The sequence below is a fragment of the Siphateles boraxobius genome, unplaced genomic scaffold (assembly GCF_051911475.1).
Source record: "Siphateles boraxobius isolate OS27281-9 unplaced genomic scaffold, OSU_SipBor_1 13, whole genome shotgun sequence".
Lineage (NCBI taxonomy): Eukaryota > Metazoa > Chordata > Actinopteri > Cypriniformes > Leuciscidae > Siphateles > Siphateles boraxobius.
In genome coordinates this window covers 7913860-7938806 of record NW_027508733.1, presented here as the reverse complement: position 1 = coordinate 7938806, position 24947 = coordinate 7913860, and the positions used below count along the sequence as shown (strand labels likewise).

Genomic DNA, 24947 nt, shown 5'->3' with positions numbered 1-24947 from the left:
GCTTCAAACGTCACCACATACGTCAACGACACAAGCCTCGATACGCACTTCACAGAATCATCCCGGATTACTCGACACACGCTTCGAAGCCTCGATACGGGAGGACACATCACTACCTTTAATAAATTACCTGCTATTGGATCTCTCTCTCTTCTGTGTGTGATTCGTGACACTAACTGTATGTAGCTATATAGGTTTACCATACATAGGCCTAATCTTTATTCTCATGGCCGTAAAACATCAGCAGGTCGGGATTTCTAAAATGTCAGGGCACACATGAACAGAATCCGCAGATAACAGACACTTTGACACGGAAGCGTGTCAAATTATCCACTGTTAACTATTCTATCTATGATATGCATTGTAGATCCGTACACAGAAGCTAACTGCATTTTTAATGTATCTTCCAAAAACAATGTTGAAAGCCACAAACTTTTCCATAAAGAGGTGATATTTCCGCAATAAATTGATTTCCTGGGGCATTTTTTAAAACCTTATTATATGCATCATTATGTAGCCTGTAAGTACTTACGTTTAACTGATCAATTCAGTTAATAAGGCACTACTACTGCAAGGGGTAAATAGCTCATTGAAGAAACTGGCTGCTAGCTTTTTTATTTGAAAGAGAAGTAGCAAAATCTTTTAGGAAAGGACAGGGTTTTTCATTTATGAATGAAGTGTTTAGAAAGTTCAAAAAGGTTATTGACCAAATAGTGTTGACAAATCTTTCTTCAGTGCACCAAACTACAGGTTTGGTCCTCCAAAAGTGCTCTTTTTGTTAAGAAAAAGTAGATGCTTTTGAGTGTGTAGCAGAAGAGTAGCTGCACAAGCTTTGGGACAGACTATCACATCATACAATTGCGTCTTTTACGGTTGCTCTCTGTCACATCCTGTCACATTAAACTGACCTGTCAATCATCTTGTCAAAGATAAAATCTTCCACATTTCATTTAATTTCCTATCATAGGAGAGAAATGCAGGATGATCTGCAGTTGCGAGTCTTTAATGTGGAGACTCTCCTTATATTACAGCATAACGGTAGCCTACATTTAAATTTAATGGCCAAATAAATAATATTTTTTAAAAGTCGACATCTTATTGCACACTAAATAGAACACGGATAACATTAAATACATTTTTTTTTTGTCAGGTTAAACTTTGATTAGTCACTCAAACCTTTATCTAAACCTCTCAGGTCGCGCATATCCACCATGTTTTGTAGTTTTTAACACTTTTTTTACTCGTGTTTGTAGTTCTGAACTGGATCCTTCTCGAAAGCGCTATGGGTTGTGGGCAATATTAGCCTTTATAGTGCGCACAGATCCACCTTGGAAAAATCTAGTTTTGATTGGGTTGCAAAAGGAGGCACAGGAAACGGGTATAACCGAGATAGAAGTAGCTCCTTCAGTTATAATTTATAATCTATAGGGCACCCCATGGTTATACCATCCCAGAAATAGACCTATTCACACATAAAGAGATACACAATGAACCTAATTTGTCATTAAAAGTAATGGTTCAACAATACATTAATCAAGCATACAACAACACGACTCAAATATTCACAGATGGATCAAAAGATCCAAAATCAGACAGAGCACCTGCAGCAGTGTATATTCCTCAATACAATATCAAAAAGAGCATCAGATCATATGTTTTTACCAAAGAATTGATAGCTATATCCTACAATGGATAGAAGAAAAGCAGCCTGAATGTTGTGTGATCTGTGATATGTAGGCTACATTCACAATCAGCTCTGGAAAGTTTAGATAGTGGAACATCCTCAGCAATACAATATATTTTAAATTGAACATTACATAAGTTATAAAGCTCTTAGGGTGAGTTTTTTTTTTGTGGGTTCCAGCCCATGTCGGAGTAAAGGGGAATGAGGAAACTGATAAACTGGCAAAGGATTCGATAAAGGATCCTGAGATCAACATCAGATGAATAAAGAGGAAATGAAGGGGTTGAGTAAAAAAGAGGCAGCAGAGGATATGGGACAATGAAATAAGAGGAATGCATCTGCATTCTGCATAGTATACAAAGAAATGTGGGGATGGAAAGAACAACTGTTAATAACAGGAAAAATGATGGGATAACGACAAGGTTACGTATTGGGCTAAACGTTTATATAAAATATAAAAGTTTAAAATAGGGAAGCTGGTAATTGCGATAAAAGTGCATACCCATAAACCGTAGCCTAAATCATATATTACTAGAATATAGGCCTAGCATACAAAGACTCAAATTAGTTCAGTCACAAGGGTGTAAGCAATTATTCACTGAAGGAAATATTAGATGGAGCAAAGTATAGAATTCATGAGGAATTATTCAATTTTTTTGAATGATACAGGACTGGTAAAAAAAAAAAAATTAATAAAAAATCAACCAAGTAGTGCTCCTTACTCCAATCCAGTAGGTGGAGGAGTTTTTTTTTTTTTTTTTGCCAACGGCTATTTAACCTGTTAAGTGTCACCCCCCCTTTTTTGAATAGACATGAAAATGCACATTCCAAACTTAAATGGTATAGGATAAGAATCCTTTGGAATATAGACATAAAATTGGTCTTGTTTTAAAGAAGACATTTGGCAGATTTTTGTAGAAGTGAAATAAATTAAGAACGTGAAACAGAAAAAAAGTTACAGAAGTTTGAGTTTATGAAAATGTACGATTAAAAAAATTAATTATTCATATTTTATATAAAATATATATTTTCAAAACCTGGACAACTCTTAAACTGCAAAAAAATCAAAGCCAAAAATCTGAACAAGTTGTGTTTCAAATTTTAGGTTGATATCTCAAGAAATGAGCTTTCAGTAAGATTTTGTTTGGGCGCAGTACCAAACTTTTTCACTAGGTCACAACCAGACTCCATTACTGCCCATATAAGGGCGCCTCCATTTCCATATGTGGTTTGAGTGATCTGAACCATAATTTTCACAATTTTCATACAATTTATAAAGTAGACATCCTATTCAGAAGTAGTATTGGAAGTTTGGCAGATTTTGATATGAATTAAACCTTGAATAAACACATAAAAGAACACATATGTGCGTTATAGCTCGCGGCCACATCACAAATGGTGAATCTATTATTTTTTCTTTATATTTAAAACATTTTCAGACCTTTTTTTTCTAAAATAATTGAATGCTTGCCATCTTTTGAACTCTTGGCATGAAAACAAACTGGTTTCTACCCTTCTTTCATGATTTTTCATGTTCATTGCTATTTCAAAATAAAGGTCTGAACACGCCTAGGAGTATGAAAATATTCTTGTTGCAAATTAATAAATTACGGCTCCTCTGTAATTTGTTTTGAGAATCAGTAACCAAATATGGAAACTAGAGATTGTAAGCTTTCAAATGATATATAGTTTGTCAAGATTAGTTTAGGTTTAGTATAGGTTATTACTGTTTTAAATATGTAATGGATTTGGGCCCACCGGTGGGCCCATGACACTTAAGAGGTTAAACAACAGAAGAAGAAGAAGAAGAAGAAGAAGAAGAAGAAGAAGAAGAAGAACAACTTCAAAATTCTCCAGTAGCACCTCAATGCAGTACATGAGATCCACGGGGAGGAGTCGGATCAAGATCCAAGGGGTGGAGATGGGTGGGATTAGGGTTGGGTTTAGGGATTAGGGGTGTGTTTGGGGATCAGGGGCGGAGTTGGCTAGATTTAGGTGTATGTAAGGTGGGAGGAGTTGGATCTGGATTCATGTTCCGCAGTGAGAACCATCTCAAATCTACCGGCGGGCTTTAAGACACACTTGTTTTAATCTGAAATACTATTTAGGATGGATAGTATGGACATTGAGACGCAGGTATACGGAATGGTTAAGGAAACTTGGCGAAGATGAAGCCTCTCTTTAGTTGGCTCTTATTGCTCTGGTGTTTACTCGACCATGGTAAGATGTTTAGGCTTATTATCATCTCTCTAACGGTGAAACCGAAAGTTACTTGTTTTATATCTCGTAGTTATAGTGGTGGAAAGTAACTAATTACAAAAATTTCGTTACAGTACTTAAGTAGATATTTCGTTTTTTCCTACTTTCTTGAGTATAATTAAATTTTTACTTGAGTAGAATAAAAATAAAGTATTCAACTTCGCTACATTTATTTTTCACCAAAAGTACTAAGTACTTTGACAAGGGTGCCGACGGAGCAACAGGGCAAGCTAACATTTGACAGACACTTTTCAAACTAATGTGGAGCCCTGCACTTCAGCCAATAACAGTCAGATCTGGAGCGCTTCAGCCAATAACAGACAGGTCTGGAGCGCTTCAGCCAATAACAGACAGGTATGGAGCGCTTCAGCCAATAACAGACAGGTCTGACTCGGGTGCAAAACTAATCAAAACTTCCAGTTCGGCTGGGGGGCGGGCTGTTCGTGTTTTGAATCAGTATCGTTAACGTTTCAATATTTCAGTGAATATGCTCATATTCTGAGTTTAAATTTTAATTATGGCAACTCCTGAAATGGGTCATCCCATTGATAATACAGATAACACAGAGCACTGAGCAGTTGAAGTAAATGAAAAACTCGGCTCATAACATGGATGCAGCTAGGGTTAGGATGCATTGACGGAGCAAGAACAATGTAGCAGCTAAGTGTCTAACATGCATGCACACAGTTCAATTAAATGGTAAAGCTCCCACTCTTTAACAATATAGTTAAACTAAATTTACGAAGCAAACTTTGTACAAAGCTGAAAAAACCTCAACAGTGAAATAAGATCGCAAAATTTATCTGCAAAAGTTCGTTACTATAGCAACAGTGGGCTCCCAGCACATTTTCGGTAGAACGGAAAAAAAGGAGAATTTAATTTAACATGTTAGTATGTTAGTTATTCCCACTTCATTTTTTTTTACTGTCACTTTTTTATTCATACTGTTGTAAATCTCTATTTTTATGGGACCTCTCACTTAACCTGCTTCTTTGCTTTCAATTATGAAATGATTTAACTGAAACATTTAAATGATCTTACCTGGACTTACTTTTAAAAATCACAATACATGTCAGGCGTGTTTGAAATTGGTTTCATGTTGCTTCTTAACACAGAGTGAGAATATATTATTTTATTAAATTCTATGATGCAAGCTGTGTTGATTAGCATTGCATTAAAGGTGCAAAACGCAAGTCTCTGAGTTTTTGCAGAACTACGCCCCCTCTGGCGACAAGCGAAACTGCAACCATAGTTGTGCACGCTCATGGACCACACGCACACGCACGCATGCACGAGCTGTTCATAACTAAAGGAGCATCTGCCGCACAGATCTTTGGTGTACAGCCAAAATGTCTTCAGTGGTAATAAAGTTATAAATCTGCAAGTCATTTCAAAAATATGGAAGGAAAGACATTTGAGTAAATTACTCTTATGTGTGAGGGGAAAAACGGGGGTAGTAGAAAACTTTGTTTATGTTTTTACTGTATCCACCTATGATTGTATTGTTATGAAAACACGTTCATGAACAATATAATTGATTACTTCGCAAAAGCTCAAAATAATAATCATACCATACACAGTTGGTCAACAACGTTCACTCAAATGTCTCAAGGTAATAAACAATCAAATGTCACCATGACGTTTTCATAAAAGCCAAACAGGCTAATCCGCCGAAGACTTGCGGGGTTCAGCCTGTTATTGATCTGCTAAGTAGAATATTCCAATAAAAATACATCCTTTTTCTGTTATAATTTACTCAAAATTTCTGTCTAATTATCGGTCATTTTATCAGCATGTTATATCACACTCAAGAATCTTGAACTGTTTTGCTAATCACTAAACTACATGTAGCGCTGATTTATTTAGTAGATATTTTGACAGGGACAATACACACTGACAAACATTAATGTGAAATGTGTCAATACTTTATTTAGTAAATAGTTAGTCTGCTAAACAGTATGAGTAAAGTAAAAATATTTACCCCTTTACCATTGTATTTCCCTTCCTGCAATGTTCAGAATAAAACATGTATTTTATCACAATACCAAAATATTTTACGTTTTCCTCGTTTTGATAGAATACGAGCTCCCACATACCTCATATATACTACATACAAAATGTACCACATTCACGGGAACAATTTACTATTTTTACCGAAAAATACAATATAGCCAATGCAACGGCGTTCTTCCTTGTTGGTCAATGACATGAACACCTTAGCATGTTAGCAATGGACACAAGGCTAACGTTACCGGTAGGCCATACACAAAAACATAGTTAGCATCTTTTATTGGATATGTTTTATGTTTCATGTTGTACTATTCTTCCGAATACAATTCCTAGTTTATGAAACTGTTCACTAACAATGGTAGTAAAACCAATTCTGATTGTACATGTATCTAGCTTACGCTAAAGCATTACACATTTTACGCATCGTCATTTGTTGTCATACATAGATTGGCCGTATCAAACATTAGAGACTGGGCTATATCTTACCGTTTTATCAAGAAAAAAGCAAACTGAGGATCCCGTTTGAGACCAAGAGCAGACCGGAGATCTCTCCATTTGTTGAATGCCTTCCCGAGGTAGACTCTCGTCTTACTCCGACGCCTGTCTGACTCCAATTTGGACCTTTTGGTGGCACTAGACGACAATTTTCTTTTCTTTACTTTACGTGGAGTTTGCGTTGGGGTTTGGAATGGACTACAAGCCGGTCTCTTTGAATCCATCTTCTACCTTTGACGCACGAGTTGTCTTCGCTGATGCGGAGAATGGCGGCGCCGGCGAAAACACAAACCTGCGAGACATAGCCTGGTGAGCGTGAACGCGCATGACGTCACGCCCAGTCTCAAATTCGAACCCGAATCCCTCTTATTTATTTTACTGTACAGGATTATAGAGGCAATTGCAGTGATCAGAGAAGGGCTCATTCAGTCCATCAGGCAATTGTTTATGCATGTATGGGTTAGAAAACGTGTATTTTTAACATGAATTGTTGCGCAATGCACCTTTAAAGGGTTAGTTCACCCAAAAATGAAAATTAGCCCATGATTTACTCCCCCCTCAAGTCCTCCTAGGTGTATATGACTTTCTTCTTTCCGTCAAATACAATCACAGTTATATTAAAAAATGTCCTGGCTCTTCCAAGCTTTATAATGGGAGTAAATGGCTGGGAAAAAGAAAATTACTCCACACGGCTCCGGTGGGTTACCAAAGGCCTTCGGAAGCGAAGCCCTGGGTTTTTGTAAGAAAAATACCCATATTTATAACTTTATAATCTAAAATAACTAGCTTCCGCCAGGCGACCATACGCATAATACGCAATTCTACGTGCGCTACAGGGCAGGAGTAACGAAAGACGCCTCTCCTGGTTTAAACAAACAGGGCTGTGCAGTGTGCAACAAACTGAAGCTCCTCTTCTATTATATAGAAATCCTGACATTTCTCTAATAAATTGCAATTTTTTGACTGGTGTTTTGTTTTGCTCTTAGCTCTGAGCTTCCGCGTTGGTCATTACGCTGTGCGTCGGGTCAGGGGTTAGTCTTCCACCGTGAAACGCTGCGTACGGCAGTCTGGCGGAAGCTAGTGATCATAGTTTATAAAGTTTGAAATATGCGTATTTTCCTTACACAAACACATTCTTCACTTCAGAAGGCCTTTATTAACCCCCTGGAGTAAAAGTGGAGAACTTTTATCACGGATGGATGCATTTTTTTGGGCTTCAAATTTTTTCCAGCCATTCACTGCCATTGTAAAGCATGGATGAGTCAGGACTTTTTTAATATAACTCTTGATTGTATTTGTCTGAAAGAAGAATGTCATATCAAGGATGGCTTGAGGGTGAGTAAATCATCGGCTAATTTTCCTTTTTGGGTGAACTATCACTTTAAAGACATAAATCATTCTTAAGAAAATACCTGAGATAGCTTGATGAACACAGATTTATTATCGCTATCATGTGTTTGTCTTCATGTTTCAGTCAAAACATCCCTATTTGCATGTTATCATGAAAGGCATTTCCTTTATATAGTTTAATACTTCTATGAATCTCACTTGTGGACTTTCTGTGTGAGGGATGAATCAGTATTGGTACTTTGTAGTACTTGAGTAGTTTAAAGCAAACTACTTATTTACTCTTACTTGAGTCATATTATTTTTCAGTACTTCTAATTGTACTCAAGTAAATTATTACTTAAGTAGCAATACTTTTACTTAAGTACAATTTGTAAGTTCTCTTTCCACCACTATATTCCACAATGCGTTTAATGTTTGTATTTTGCGGTGCATGTTATTACGAAGCCCAATGTCAGTGTTTCAGAGCTCATACGTTAACAATGAAGTGTTTCATAGTGTTTGAACTTGGACTCAAATAAAAAGATAAGCGGTCAGTTTTTAACTCAAGGAGTTCAGTGAAGTTGGCAATATATTCACAGATTCAAAACTTCCCGGATCAATATTGTCCAACACAAATGTAAGGATTTAGAGTTGTTGCATTATTCCAGATAAATAGATTAAGATTTACAAATGAATGTATACAATTCACAAATAAATAAAATGAGATTTGCAAATATATTTTTTTGTTTTTACAAATGTTTTATTTATAAACACAACTCTGCCTTGCATTTATTTGTGAACCGCTTTCTGTGCATTTGTAGGCTAAATCGCTGCACACATTTGTCAATAGCTTGTACATTTGTAAATCCTCTCACGCATCTGTGGATTTTGAAATACTTCTAGCGTCGACATGCAGACAAATCCACAAATAAGTGGACTCCACCCACCGTTCACTCAAGCCAATCAGATAATGGCCACTGGCCAAACGTACCATGTTCTCGCTACATCCAATCATGTTTGGCTTTACACTTTCCTTTATACACATGAACCGCCATGGTACAAACTATTATTAATGTTAAAAAAATTCAGTGATGCTCAAGAAGGAAACACAATGCATTAAGAGCTGGGGGTGTAAACTTTTGAACATTTTATTTTGTTTTTCCTTCATAAGCTACGTTTATTTGCATGTTTCCCAGAAGACAAAACAAGTACAATTTTCCCTGATCACCCATTTCAAAATGGCTCTTAATGCATAGTTTCTTTCATGAGCATCAATGAATGGTTCCAGTTTTTGTAATAGTTGCGTATGAGTCCTTCAGTCGACCGCAGTGTGAAAATCTGGATCTCAAAATTATACAGTCACTGCTGGAAAGGTTTTAAATATGCAAGAAATGCTGGAAAATTAATTTATAATTAATCTATAATTAATCATCCAGGTAACGACACGTCAGGGGTATTTATACCTTTGAACTGGTTCTATTATTTAAGTTATTTCTACTTGTTGTGGTCTATATTTATGTTTTTGTTTGGCGTATAATGAACTGTTCATTTCTTTTTCAGATTTTCTCTGTGTTGTTTCAAATGGAGTGTCAGTTTCAGTGATGGAGGGAGATTCAGTCACTCTAAACACCGGGGTTGAAATAAAACAAGAAGATATAAAATGGTATTTTAATGACATTTGCATTGCTCAAAACACTGGAGATCAGAATAAGAGTAAGATCTGTACAGATGCTCAGTATGAAGATGCTGATGAGAGATTCAGAGACAGACTGAAGCTGGATCATCAGACTGGATCTCTGACCATCACAAACACCAGAAACACAGACTCTGGAGTTTACCTACTAGAGATCATCAGCAGCAACATTCATGAAAAGATCTTCATTGTTACTGTTCATGGTGAGTCATTGTTTAAAAACAAGTCTTGTACATTTAAAGGTAGGCAGTGGGGATTTCTTCGAAGCGTCACAGTGCATTTCCCTGTTGAAGCCGAGCATCCATTGACTTCAATGGGGCTGCTTTAAACAGTTTTTTTCAGTGCTTCGAAACTAGACGATCATTGGATAAATCTGCGATCATGTCCCGCCCACGGACGCTCAGCTTCTCTGGGGAGAATGGAGGAGTGGGCGAAATTGCTAGCCAATTTCCATCATACATTTCACACAATTATACACCACATTCCTTGTTTCAGTTTAACCTAATTCCCACATTTCCTCCGAGTTTAATCTCTTTTTTTTTTTAGATTGTTTGTTCATTAATTCATTCATACAGTAGGCTAGGCTATAAATAAATAGACAATTTTAATGATGTAGGCCGGTAAGTGAGCTTCCACTCTTTGAAAGACCAGCAGTCGCCACTAAACACTTTTTGTTATACTGGTTGAAACTCTTCACCTCCTGATATCAATCAATAATAGCAGTGGTCTAAATATTAAAACATGTACACATATCTTCCGTGGAAGTCTCAGGTATAAAAGATTTTCTTCCATTTATTGCATTCGGTCCAACTTGCCTGTCAACATATGTATTTTCATACCTCCGTGCACCTGCTCACGCAGACAACACTCACATCAGCTCGTTCTGTAAGGCAATGCAGAGTTGTAGACAGACAGTCACTGAGCGCCACAAACTAACAGAAGCTGCATTTGACAGTTTCTCTTGAAACACAACAACGTTCACACCTTGTCATAACCGTAATTAGGAATACGTGCGATATTCTACCCGGAGCTGTTCACTTCCTCGTACTCGGACTTATAACGTGATTATCCTTGGCATCATCGTCTTCGTCGTCTTCATCATTATCATCATTCAAAAAAACAGATAAGACTTTCATTTGTATGTTGCGGGGTGTTGAGATAAAACAAAAAACAAGTGAGATCTTTTGTGTGTCTAGGAAAGAGTTTTGAAAGATAAAGAAAAACTGCAATGAATGACAAATGTTTATTGATTGTTTTCTGCAGGTCACAGATTTTTTAAGATTGCTAATAAACACTTCCAATGTACTTTAAACACCATTTAGTTAGTGAATCCCACCCTATATAAAAAAAAAAAAATCAGATTTATAACTAAATGCTTTGGTGAGGTCCAAGAAGCAGTTATAACGTAAACAACCTACAGAGCTCTCGTTGTCCCGCCTGACTGCTGCAGATTCATTTCTGTGTTGATGGTGTTGACATAGAAACACAAAGCTTCATTGACCACACTATAGAACTCAATGTCCATGAAAACTCTAGTCCAAGAATACAAATCTCAAATCCTCCCAGTGCCAACCTTAGTGTGGATCCAAAATCACATAAGTGGTATAATTCAGCATCAGGATCCAGAACAGTGCGGGTGCAATTCAGTTTCTGAATCCGCTGCAATAAGCCACATGGCAACTAAACTCATTTCACACAGTTTCAGACAAGGGTCCAACTAGGCATGAGCGACAGAAAGACAAACCCCACAGTATATGAAGTCCTTCTATAAAAGAAATAAATACATTAGGAAAATAAATATTCATACATCAACCAGTCAACATAAGAAAATAAACAATGCTTACTTTCGATTGAGCATCAAACTCTGTTTCCCAATCAGGACTATTGATTGCTTGGATTCATAAGGCATGCTTACTCCTCCATTACATATCTACTACTTCTACTCTTTACACCTGTTTTATACCTGAGAGTATTACTCCTCGATGCCCCCTCAAGGTGTGTAGTATAATTACAACACCCCAAAAAAAACATGTAAACAGATTTGACTGTTACAACGTTTATTATTATTGTAACGTTATGTGCTTTGAGACATGAGGTAGTTTAACGCCGTCTCTCGTGACGCTCTGGGGCTGTGTGTGTGTGTTCATGTGTTTTGAAGGCGTCTTGGCTTTAGAGATGTTGTGAAGGGTGGGATCTCATACTTTCAAAGCTAACTCGCTATTGCTAAACTCTCCGAAATTACCTACCCTACATTTAAATCACATCATTATTGTTTTACTGATATTTTTCCAGTGATATTCAGATGTTTGAAAAAAAAAAAAAAAAACATTTTATAGAAAAAACTTGCCATTGTATATTGTGTTGGAGAATAATAACTTTTTAATAAAGTACGAAGTAAAAACATTTCATGGATAATATTCATCTATTAAATACTCATTATGGCTAATATTTATGAATTTCAGTATGAAAGTACTTGGTTGTGTGAATCCACAGATGGGGGACAAAGTATGAATCGGGATGTTCTGTGATGTTCATTAGCCTAAGTTGCATAATTTCGTCAATAAGACTCATGTATGTTTGTCTGATGAGTGAATGTGTGAATCGATGTTCTTTTGCTGTTCCAGACATATTTCTCTACCCACAAAATGTAAAAATAAAACAACAAAACATTTTCACAGCACTTTCCTGTTTTTTTATTTATTTTTTGCTTCTAATTAACTGTTGATTTCTTCTAAAGGTGCCTCTGGTGTTGAACTAGACAGAGTGTCAGTGATGGAGGGAGATTCAGTCACTCTAAACACTGGTGTTCAAACAAACCAACAAGACAGAATTAGATGGTATTATAATGACATTCGCATCGCTCAAATCAATAGAGATCAGAGTAAGATCTGTACAGATGTTCAGTGTAATAAAGATACTGAGAGATTCAGAGACAGACTGAAGCTGGATCATCAGACTGGATCTCTGACAATCATGAACATCACAAACACAGACTCTGGAGTTTATCAACTACAGATCAGCAGCGGCAGCAGCGACAGTGAAAAAACATTCAATGTTATTTTATATGGTCAGTCATCTTCTACATTTAAATCACATCATTAATGTGTTTAGGGATATTTTTGCTGACATTCAGAGGTGTTTTTTTCTCTTTACCTGTAAATTAATTGAGATTCAGTATGTGTGTGTATATATATATATATATATATATAAAAATTTTCTACAAAAAAACATTTAATTTTAATGTGGAATTGGTATATTTAAACAAATTACTATGTACATATGTAATATAATTCACTTAATTAAAATGGTAATTGTGGAGGCTATCCTATAAGCCTCGGCATAGATGGCATGGTGTTCTCAACTCGTAGCAGAAAAATCCTGAGTCCAAACATTAGTTCTCTTTGGGCTTTGTTCCCGTTTATTACAAAGGTAAAAAAAGGGATAATTCACATAAAATGTACTTCACCCAGTGCAAATTAATAAAGTGCTGTTGGTAAAGTGGGTGCTCACGGCTACGGTAAGAACCCTGTCATCCACACCTTTTCCTGACTGATTGCCACACCTGTAAATATACCTAACTCCCAGTGATACTTTTTTTTAAATTCTTAATCAAGTAATTAATAACATTATTACTCTTACTTATACTTAAGTACAGATTTTGGCAAAAATATTTGTGTAATTGTTGCTTTTCAGACTGAAAATCTTTTATCGCTTTCATATCCACAGTTATCTCATGTTGTGTGTCTTTTTTTTTTCCCCAAAAAAAGATCCTCCAATCATCTGTTGGTTTGTGTTTCAGGTGTTTCTGCTGCTGAACGAGATCAAATTAAGAGAAAGTCAGTGAATGAGGGAGACTCTGTCACTTTATACACTGGTGTGATAAGAAAACTGAATGATTCAATAACATGGTATTTTAATGACATTCTCATCGCTGAAATCATTGGAGATCAGAGTAAGATCTGTACAGCTGTTCAGTGTAATGAAGGCACTGAGAGATTCAGAGACAGACTGAAGCTGGATCATCAGACTGGATCTCTGATCATCATGAACACCAGAAACACAGACTCTGGAGAATATAAACTACTGATCAACAACAGCAGATTCAGAATCATTAAGATCTTCAGTGTGTCTGTCACTGGTGAGTCCCATTTAATCATTCAGTGCATTTTACCTAGAGCAATTTTAAAATACGGTTTACTATATTTAAATTGAACAGTAAATGTTTTCATTGTGGCCTGTTTAAAAAATTGAGTTTGGACTCCATATGTACAGGTTTAAATGTCAGTCAAAAGTATTTTTCCACCTTATTTTTCAGGTAAGAACGAGCATGGCTATTTGTAATTTGAATGTGTCTGGGTTCTGTTTCATTCTCTTCCAGTTATTTTTAGATTTTTAAAACAGGTCATAATGCTTCTTGATGTTGCAAGTAGGCTACTGACTTAATTAGAAACCCGCTGGTTTGAAGCGCAAACAGTTTACTGCACTTTGATATTCTTCTCGTTGATTCCCCATAGCGGGTAATAAATCAGAAGTCTCACACATTCACAGAAAACACCCTAATTCTGCGCTGAAAAATAAGGTGGATTGGTAGAGTTGATTATCAGTTGATCTCTAGTAATAATGATATGGAATAATGTGTGTTTGTCTTTAGCTTTTCCAGATCCAGGTTTATCTTCAGCTGCTGTAGGAGTAATATGTGTTGCTGCTGTTATTCTGCTTGTGGCTGCAACAGGTGGAATTTACTGTCAGGACAGATCAAAACAAAAAGGCAAGTATTACATACAGCTGATCTTCCAAATATAAATAAAAGATTTATTGTGCATTAAAAATATGTAAAAGTGCTTATTTTTATTGACCAAAGTAAGTGTTTGTTGTGGTTTAAACAGAAAACTGGACACCGCGCGACAATTCTCATCAGGTGAGATACTGTGAGCACTGAATTTGTCTGTCTGCAAAAACTGAATTTATAACAGATAGAGATCTGCAAGTGGTGTTTATCTGTTCGAAGATTTCTGTCTGAAACCATGTGTGGTCTCATTCAGAAGTCATTACATAGAAACACTAATAATTATTGATTTATTCACTGCTGGCGAAATGGGCTTTTGATTAAACCTTGCCACCTATACAGTAGAAAGGCGAAAAAGTTTTTTTAAAATGGGTGCCACGTGACTAGAGAAAACAAGAAAAACAGCCGTTGTCTTCCATTTTGCCAACTCGGTAGAAAAACTTCATCATAATGCGCTGGGCATGTTGCCATGCAAGGCCACTCCTACCAGTCTTTTATGGATACACTTACCGCAGTCAAATACAGCCTTGCTTTAGAAGGAAATACTTCTTACCAAACTTAGTAGTCATAATAGTGTCGACTTGGAGAATGGGTAAACTTTGATCATTTACATGTACTACCATGATTATAACAATACAACGCAGGTTGGAAATTGGAGTCAGTGAATAAAGTGTCACTTTAAGAAAGCACTGATCTTGTGTTGTTTTACTTCAGAATGAAGAACAGGGCTCTTTACATTCAGCAAACGTCAGAAAGAAAAAAACATGTTTTGTGTTTGTGAAACTGAATCATCAATCCTGAACATTTGCTTTACCTTCTGTGAATCTGTTTCTGTGTTTCAGGAGAATGATGTCACAGAGTCTCTTCAACCGACTGACAATCTACAGGAGTTTGCTGCTTACGGGACAGTGACAAGGGGGGGCGTGGTTTAGCGAAGTCTGTGACAGGAGAGAGGATGAGGAGACAGGTGCGGCGTAAGTGGGTCAAGTGCAAATGACGTGATTACCATGGAGAGACCTTATAAAAGCCTCAAGGAAACATAATTTGGAGAGAGAGTACTGGAGATCAGGGGAACGTTGATGAAGATTCTGCAAGGAATGTACTGTACGTAGACCAACACGAGAACGAGGACTGTGAATGCAAGAGTGTGGAGTGCACAACCACGTTGTTGTTTTTTTCTAAATTGATCGAATAAAACCCCCCTCGATCTCCTAAGACGACCCTGTCCTCTTCCTTCCTGGAACTTGTAACTCTACTCCACTGGTGCCAAAAGGAAGATGGAAGCCGCCGCCAGCCAGCCGATGCTGTCAACGTCTCCACTTGCGGACATCATATCATCCCTCTTGGTCCTTCATCTCGACCAGCATCAGAGCCTGGTGGATATGAGGAGCGACTTTGAGCGACGGTTCCCCCACCTGTCCATGAACAAAATGAGTTCCCAGGACGACCCAGAGGTTTTCCTGGACCTGTTTGAGAAGGCAGCAGAGGCAGGTGGGTGGCTGAAGGATCATTGGCCGGTGCGCCTCATCCCACTGCTGTCCGAGGAGGCGCAGGCGGCCACCCAACAACTTCCTGTCCAGAACCTCCTTCGATGACCTCAAGAGGGCCATCCTGCAGCGGGTCGGCCGGAGCCCAGAACAACACAGTCAGCGATTCAGAACGTCCGGCACTTCGTGATGGCCCAACAGGACTCCTGCCGCAAGTGGTTACTGGCGGAGGGAAGCGACGTCGAGAAAATCATTGACCGTGTGGTGCTGAAGCAATTTATCACTCATCTATCTAAGAAGACGGCAGAGTGGGGCCAGTGCAACCGACCGACTTCGCTTGACTCGGCCATCCATCTGGCGAAGGATCAGTTGGTGATAGATCAAGGTGACGTGCTCCAGGGTCGGCGATATCCTTCCTCATGTCTCTCTCCCTTCTTCTTTTTCTGTTTCTCCTTCCTTGACCCCCTCCCCTCGACCTATCCCTCTACCTAGGACCCGTCCGCCGGGGCCATTCAGAGGCCCACCTATCCATGGATCCAATATGCCGTGCCCTACTGTAGAAACTTTTTCTTTGTTTACATTCATTAAGATATAACCCACTATGTTTACCTGGATACTCACCAAGATGGACGTTTTACATCATTTTGTGTGAATCCATTCAAGCGTGAGATGTGAAAGAGAATTCAATTCTGTATTCGCATGCTCTCTGAGATGTGGGATTTGGGGGAGCGCGCGCTTCAGATCTTTGCGTTCGTGAAACTTCTTGACCTGATAACGTCCTATAATAATGTAGGGACATCTCGTTATACATAAATCATTCACACGGATCTGTGAAAAATGGCTAAAAACAGACTTTGTAGACGCGCTGAATGATTGAATGAAAAATTAATGTGTTCAAGACTGGCATTTTGGCCTAAAAATGTCATACTGCAAGATGTGAGTGCTCTTCACAGACTATATGTGCAAATGTGCAATTTAAGGCAATTCAGTCTGTGCTGTTGACACTGTAGAATGCCTGATGATTAAGTTGCATTTTTACAATTTTAGCAATGGCATATTCGCTACACTAGGGGCTTTCGCACTGGGTAGTTCTAGGAACTGACCACCAGGGTGGTTCCCCGAGAACTTATGGTTCCCTTATTACATTGTGTCCATTCTCATTCTCCATTTTTAGTTTACAATCTGTTTAAAATCCCTGTCTAATATGCTAGTATATAGAACTGTTATACATAGAAAGTAGACAGTTATGAAACGTTATTAGCGTATACCGTGTGGTTGACCTCCAGTGTTGCTAGCTCAGCAGAAATGGATAATCATATAGATAATCGTTGTGTTGGATTTTCTCCTTAGTGTAAAGGTTAAGAGGCCCATCTATCACTGTTTTCCATGTTCATAGTTAGTTTCTAGAGTAAAACCTCTATATAAGATACAATCTGAGGCACAGCCTTTTTTTTTTTTTTTAATGGCAGGTGCTGGTGTTATGCTTGCATTCAGCCAATCAGCGTATACTAACGTCACTAGTAGTTCATAGACGGATTTCTTTGCAACATCATCACAGAGATGCGTGCGCAGCTAGGCAGGAAGCAGCTGTTTATGGCATATCTAGCAGAAACCAAGATGACACTGAGCTTTTATACATATAATCTTTTTTTATTCTAATATACCTTATAAACTATCATATTAGAATATCTATCATATTTTATAGACATTTTTTCTATCATATTAATAATAAAATGTAAAAAAATATATGTATAAATATTTTTTTTTGTTTAGAATGTTAATAATTTAAAATAGCAGAAATATTATTTAATATATTAATTTAATGTACATTAATATTAATAATTTAAAATAATAAACATAAAACATTCATAATTCAAATGCATTATTAAAATAAATATTTTTTATATAAAACTTGTTTCATATAATATGGACCTTTTATTTAATCATATTAATAATTAAATACAATATCAAACATACATGTCATGTTATTAAATCATTTCTATTTTAGAATGCGTCAATAATTTAATGTAGCAGTAAAATATTATTTAATATATTAATTTAATGTACATTTGATATTAATAATTAAAACATTTAAAATAAAATAATAAAAAAATATGACTATCTTGTATACACTATCAACGTAATATTTATTCATTATAATATGAACCTTTTATTCTGTATTTTTTTTCATATCCACTTGCACATGTGATGCATTCGTGGTCTGAAATAGCGTAGGGATCTGGTAATGTCTCACCATTACTGAGAGTTAATGTCTTAATATAATCAGCGCAGTCCGCGCCAGGCTTCCAAAGTAATTGATGCTAGCCATTTCCTCGCTATCATACACCTAGCTACCTGTCACACGTCTCACGTCTTTCTTGACTTGTACAGTATCAAACTTCTTGTAAATGTGGCGGGTCGTGACGTAGCCTTGTCGTAAACATTTAGGATAGAAAGGCTCAACAACCAACAAAACCAGGTAATTTCATAAGTTTATTGGGTATGTCTTGTTTTTATGATTAGCAAACTTAGTTGGACAATGTCTTTCAGCTTAGCCTATTAGTCAGCTGTTGTAAGCTGAAGTTTTACATAATGTTATATTAATATGCAAATTAAACACAACATATCCAACTGTTATTGAGTCAACAAGAATTTATAAGCAATGCGACGGCTTCGTTTATTACAATGATTGATTAACGTTACAATCTTCTACAGGTGTTAAGCCGAGTTCTGCATAACGTTACATGCCAAAAATTGCATGAACCTCCATGTACGGTTTAAAAATGACAATATTCTTTGTGGGGTTCATTAATGGTGATAAATAATTGGGCAGAACAGACATTGAAGACAGCAAAATCCGGTAAACTTACACCAATAGTTCTAGTGGAACTATGAAAAGGTTCCTCTGGTGCGAAAGCCCCCACTATCAGGGAATGTTGATCTCAGAACTTGATCTCAGAACTCAGCTAATGTTCTGGAAAGGTTCTTCCAGTAAAGGTAATAGAATGACTGCTCTCCAAATGTTAGCACAAAAACGTTATTTATACATCGTTAATGGAGCGTGAAACGATTTAGTTGGATGTCTGTCTAAAAATTGTTTGTTAAATGTTGCTATTTGTTAAATGTTGCTACTTTTTGAGAGAAAATTAAAAAATAACATTTTCATAATGTTTGAATGATAAAATGGAACAGAACGGTCCTTAATATTTATATAATCAAGTTTCTTTTTTTTTTTAAACGGTGGATATTTTGAACGTTCAGAGAATATTATTATTTATTTATGTTCTCTGAATGTTCAAAATGTACATCCTTTAAAAAAAAAAACATTTACTTGATTATGTGAATATTAAAGACAGAAATTAATGGATTTTTTTGCAAAATGTTCTTAGAACATTTTTTTTACGTTCTGAAAACGCCAGTATGATGAGTTTTGATGCTGAACAGCTCATTTAACCAACAAACCTGCTTTGTTTACTATAAAGGGGTGGTGATGGCACATTGGATAAGACACATGCCTTTGGTGTGAGAGACCCGGGTTCGAATTCACTGTGAGACACCAATGTGGCCCTGAGCAAGACACTTAACCCCTAGTTGCTCCAGAGGCGTGCGACCTCTGACATATATAGCAATTGTAAGTCGCTTTGGATAAAAGCGTCAGCTAAATGAATAAATGTAAACTGATGTTTTTACCACGAATACTTGAAAAAATATACATTTCACACTCCACGCTGATGCGTGAATATCTGATTAACAAAGTTTTGTTGAATTTGTTTAAAAAGGCAGTTCAAATCCAGCAAGAGTTGATCCGTGAAATGTTACCATTGTAACCTTGATCAGACACTGAATCTCAGGAACTGAACATGTAAAAACTGCACTGTGACATGTGAATTGTAGCAGCTACAAGAATGACCAATAAGTGTTTACGCATTGTGTATTTTATTGTTATATATATTTTCCATTACTGTAACATTATAATGGTGTTAAGCAACTGAATTTGTGTAACTTCTCTTCAAAGCTTCACAAGTGGACCTTGTGCAGAATATTTTTATACTTTTTTATTGTTTTTCTTTTTTTTTCTAAAACTGCATTAGCAAAGGAAAATGTGTCTACAACTTGATCTTGTAAACAAGCATGAGCCAAACTTTCTAAAAATGTAAATAAACTTACCATTAAAACAGATCTGATCATAACTCATAACTGCTGAAATAATGATTTTAGAGCTTGTCATCAGTAGTAACTGAGCTAAACTAACATAAATGGTTTCAGAGTGATCATTTTGTACATTCAACACCCAATCTTTAAAGGGTTAGTTCACCCAAAAATGAAAATTCTGTCAGTATTTACTCTCCCTCATGTTGTTCAACCCCCGTAAGACCTTCGTTCATCTTCGGAACACGAATTAAGATATTTTTGATGAAATCTGAGAGCTGGATCACTCCTCCATACTCCTCCATAGGCTTCTTCAGGGATTGAAACTTGCTGGCCTCGAAAAGTTATTAAAGACATCGTTAAAATAGTCTAAGTGACTACAGTGGCTCAATCTTAAAGGTATTGTAGGTAGAAATCCCCAAAAATACTTTTTTCCAATTTTTTTCAAACTGTCTTTATATATCAATGCATAATTAAAATGTAAGTACTCTGGAAAAGAAATTATAAAAATCGAGTGTCTGTAGTTCTCTCAGGACTGTAATAAACACAGCTCATTATTCCAACCGGGACGAAAGAAATGATTGGCTGGGGCGACTGTCACTCTCCCTCGCTACCATGGATACCACCTCTGCTGATACAGGAGGAGCCCAAATGCGCGCACCCGTTTGAAAAGGAACGGAAGCTAGTAATAACAAACAATTATGGCAGAGAAAGAACAGTCACAATTCTCAGTAACGTTACCTGCATATAGAGGCAGCGAAGTCAAACGAGTTAAAAAAAGGAAGACAGTATTTGAAAAGGCTATGAACAAAAAGTCTTTGGATAAATAAAGAAATCATAAGAGAGTCGGCGTGGCTTTCCAGCGTCGGCTACTACTGAGTGATCTCAAGGGGCTGAAAAGTGACTCCATGATGGCTTTATTTCTGCTGGACAGGTAATCTTGCTGTTTTCATTTTGATGGCATTTATTTTTTCATGAAGCATGTATCACTAGCACACCTAACAACCTAATATTAGCTACCTAACGTTACGTAGCATAACTAACGGTACTGGCTTAGCTATGACAGTGTAACTTTGGTGTCGACTAGTATAACGTTACTGTTAGTGAGCCAGGGTTGAGACGATAAATAAGCAATAGGCCTATCTGCAGTCGAAAGCTGTTTTATTTAATTTCGCCGAATCTAACTTTAGGTTAAAAAGTTTAGGGGATCTATTTTTATACCTAGCTTTACCCTCTGCCTAAACTGTGTTCCTATTTTCACCGTGAACTCTACCTACTCCGTTTTTTCACGTTTGGTTTGTTGTTATATGCTCTACATATGTTTACATATGTCTTTATGTTGTATCTGTATGTGCTATATAATATATGTTGTGTGTGTGTGTGTGTTATATTATCTTGGGTCTGCAATGCAGTTGTGAGAAGGTGTTTGAGTGTATGTAATTCAGTTTATCTGTAAACAATCTTATGTTATGAATCTTACAAATTCACCTTCATCACAGTGTAACTGATAGTAACGGCAAACGTGTATCAATGAAGCTATTTATAGCTTTGCCTTATATTGAGTTTGATTCCGTTACGAGCTAGTAAAATATTTTAAACTTTACAAGTATCGTTATTCGAGCTGGATAGTGAGTACTAACAGCCATGTTAATTGTTTATATTCATACTGATAAAGTTAGTTATTTTATTACTTGTGATTCTGACATGATGTCACTAAAGCTGGTAAACACGTCCGACTCTTCCAGCTGAGCGAATGGCCGGGATCGCGCGTTCATTTGTTTTGGGGGCGTGGCTTTGGAAGGAGCCGAGAAGAGGGGGTGGGAGTTAATGGAATAATGAGCTGTGTTTATTACAGTCCTGAGAGAACTACAGACACTCGATTTTTATAATTTCTTTTCCAGAGTACTTACATTTTAATTATGCATTGATATATAAAGACAGTTTAAACAAATTTTGACAAAAAGTATTTTTGTGGATTTCTACCTACAATACCTTTAAGTTTATCAAACGACGAGAATACTTTTTGTGCGCAAAAACAAACAAAAATAACGACTTTTATTTCAACTATACATTTTCTTCTCTGTTGGCCTCTATTCAGTTAACTTAGTGTAATAGTTAAGAGCTACGTCACACGTAGGCTCACTATTGGCCGACGCTGGTCATGTGTGTGATGCGTGTGACGTACAACAACAGAAGCTCTACGCTTTTACACTAGTGAACTGACTCGAGGCCCTCAGAGAAAGAAATGAATAGTTGAAATAAAGTCGTTATTTTTGTTTGTTTTTTGCGCACAAAAAGTATTCTCGTCGTTTGATAAACTTAAGATTGACACACTGTAGTCACTTGGACTATTTTAACGATGTCTGTAATAACTTTCCGGGGCCTGCAAGTTCAATCCCTCAAAAAGCCTATGGAGGAGTGATCCAGCTCTCAGATTTAATCACACATATCGGTAACACTTTACTTGAAGGGGTGTGCATAAGACTAACATGACACCTTAATCATGACATGACATGTTATGAATATGAAGGAAGTTGTATGCATGTTTGTGGCAACTGTCATTAAGTGTCATTCACTCAATTATGACATTTTTTAATGCAAATATGACATTGTCTGCGATGTCTTTGTTATGACACCTTGACGTAAACCAATACATCATAACCTGTCAGTGTTCCTATTGACTAGTATGGAGGACTGATCCAGCTCTCAGATTTCATCAAAAAAAAAAAATAATTTGTGTTCCGAAGATGAACGAAGGTCTTACGGGGTTGGAACAACATGAGGGTGAGTAAATACTGACAGAATTTTCATTTTTGGGTGAACTATCCCTTTAACCTTTACTCAAGATAACTTGCTGTTCATCTCTATCCTTATAAACACAATGTCTAATCAACTGTAATTTAAAGTGTTTTTAATATTATGTACAGTATATTATAATTGATGAAAGGTTACTTCTGGCCAACTTGGTCAATTTGCTCCTCCTGTTAGTTATTTTAATATGTTTGGGTAAAAAGTGTCTTTTTATAACACCATTCATTTATAGTAGTATATGTGACCCTGGATCACAAAACCAGTCACAAGTCGCACAGGTATATTTGTGCCAAAAGCCAACAATACATTTTATATGGGGCAAAATTATCGAATTTTCTTTTATGCCAAAAATAACTAGGATATTAAGTAAAGATCTTGTTCCATGAAGATATTTTGTAAATTTCCTACCGTAAATAAATAAAACATTTATTTTTGTGAGTGAATGCAGCACAATCGCGAACATAAATGGACAACTTTAAAGGTGATTTTAAAGGAATATGAGCTGGTTTTGTGTGGTTTACAACTGTCATGATGGAATGGCTAACATTACATGTTAGGGAGCTGATATAATAAAATTTAAAATTACATTTTTTGCAATTATGTTTAATTGTGTTATTGTTCAAAAAGGGCAAGGGGGGCAGCACAATGATCAGGTGTCTATTATTATTAAAGAGATGTGATTTTCTGCTTTGGATACTAGAAAGCAATGATGTGCTTGTGTAACATTTGTAAAAATATTCAGCATATACCGTCTGTGTGATATTGTAAAAAAAAACAATCATTGCTTTACAAAACAAACAGTGAAGCGTGGGGGATCAATGTTTAATAATGAAAGATTAATTTCCATATGGTAGGATAAAAACGTATTTTATGCTGTTAGAGTACCACTATATTAAATTAATACAGAGCAACAACATTCTAAACAATACAATTACAAGTTATATATGTGTATTTGATCATCAGTTTTTTGGAATATTTTCATACACAGGATACGTCTTTGATTTCTGCAAGGAAAAATACACTCAGTCAGGAACATTGCTGATACAATAGAAAATTAAAAGCAGACCTACTGGTTTCTCTGTGCAAAGCGTAATATTTTGTTTTGAAAAACTGATGCTAAAATGGAGCTGCAAGAGGAAATGACATCAATCATGACTTTTTAAACCATTAAATCATCAAATGGATTCAGTTCTGCAGGTTTGTCTCTGTGCTGAGAATGATTCACACAACAGCAAATACACTTGTTGCAGAACATCTAGACAGAAACCAATTTCTGCTAAAGTTGCATCAGGTAATGATAAGCCGCAGAGACTCTGCAGCTCGAGGACGGTTAATAACTGACCTACTTTCTGTCCAAAGGCAATCTAATGGTATAAAAGCTGATTTTGTATGGGTTAGGCTATTTAAAAACTGTAGGCCACAGATTACATAATAAGCAAATAAAAATTAAAAAAATATTTTTGTTTTATTTTTAAAAAACTAATAAAAACATGTTTTAAGGTAATGAGTCGATAAACCACAAACGTCTGTTCACTGACCGTCTGATGCTGCAAACTTCAATCACACTAACTGACTGCAACAACTTCTTACCTTTTGTCGTGTTGTTGGTTTACACAATGCTGAATCAGTTCTGTCTTCCTCCTGAGTCTGGACTGCATTAACAATAATCACAGATATGTTAAGACAGTTTTTATTATGTATGTCTTAAAAAGATAAAGACATGCACAGATTAATCGACTGTTCTTCTGACCTGTTTTTCTACATTTCTTACAGATGCAGCACATCACGACTATAGCAACAATCATCAGAGATCCAGCAGCAGAAGCAGAGATCAACACTATCAGAGACACTGAGACTGGAGGAACTGGAGTATGAGACGGAGAGGAAAAGAGAGACATTAACGTAAGTGAATGTGTCAGTCTGAGCTACAACAAAAAACAGAGCTGAGCTCTGCAAATACATTAATAATATCACCTACCTGCACATGTGTGACAGAGTGTGTTGATGTCCAGATGTGTGGTCTGGTTGCTGATGGGATTGTTCAGCACACAGCTGTAGGTGTTTTTATCCTGATATTCCACCTCCAGAGGTAGAGAGAGACTGATGCTGAGATCACACACACTGATGCTGGACAATACACTCATTCCTGCGTACCAGGAGAGAGTCACATGACCCACACTCAACACTGATGAACACACCAATGAACAATTTAACGATGAACATTGTGAAGAGTTACTGATGATG

The 24947-nt window shown here is 36.6% G+C and overlaps 1 long non-coding RNA gene across 1 annotated transcript in view; it reads right to left on the bottom strand.

Moving 5' to 3' along the window:
• The window catches only part of LOC143735386 (uncharacterized), an 82172-nt gene extending 57628 nt beyond the window's left edge, over positions 1 to 24544 (bottom strand). The window contains exons 1-2 of the long non-coding RNA XR_013203151.1: positions 24454 to 24544; positions 24294 to 24355 (exon numbers count right to left, since the gene is read on the bottom strand). This is a non-coding gene — a long non-coding RNA (uncharacterized LOC143735386). The remainder of the gene's footprint in view (positions 1 to 24293; positions 24356 to 24453) is intronic.
• Between the last annotated feature and the right edge of the window lie 403 nt (positions 24545 to 24947).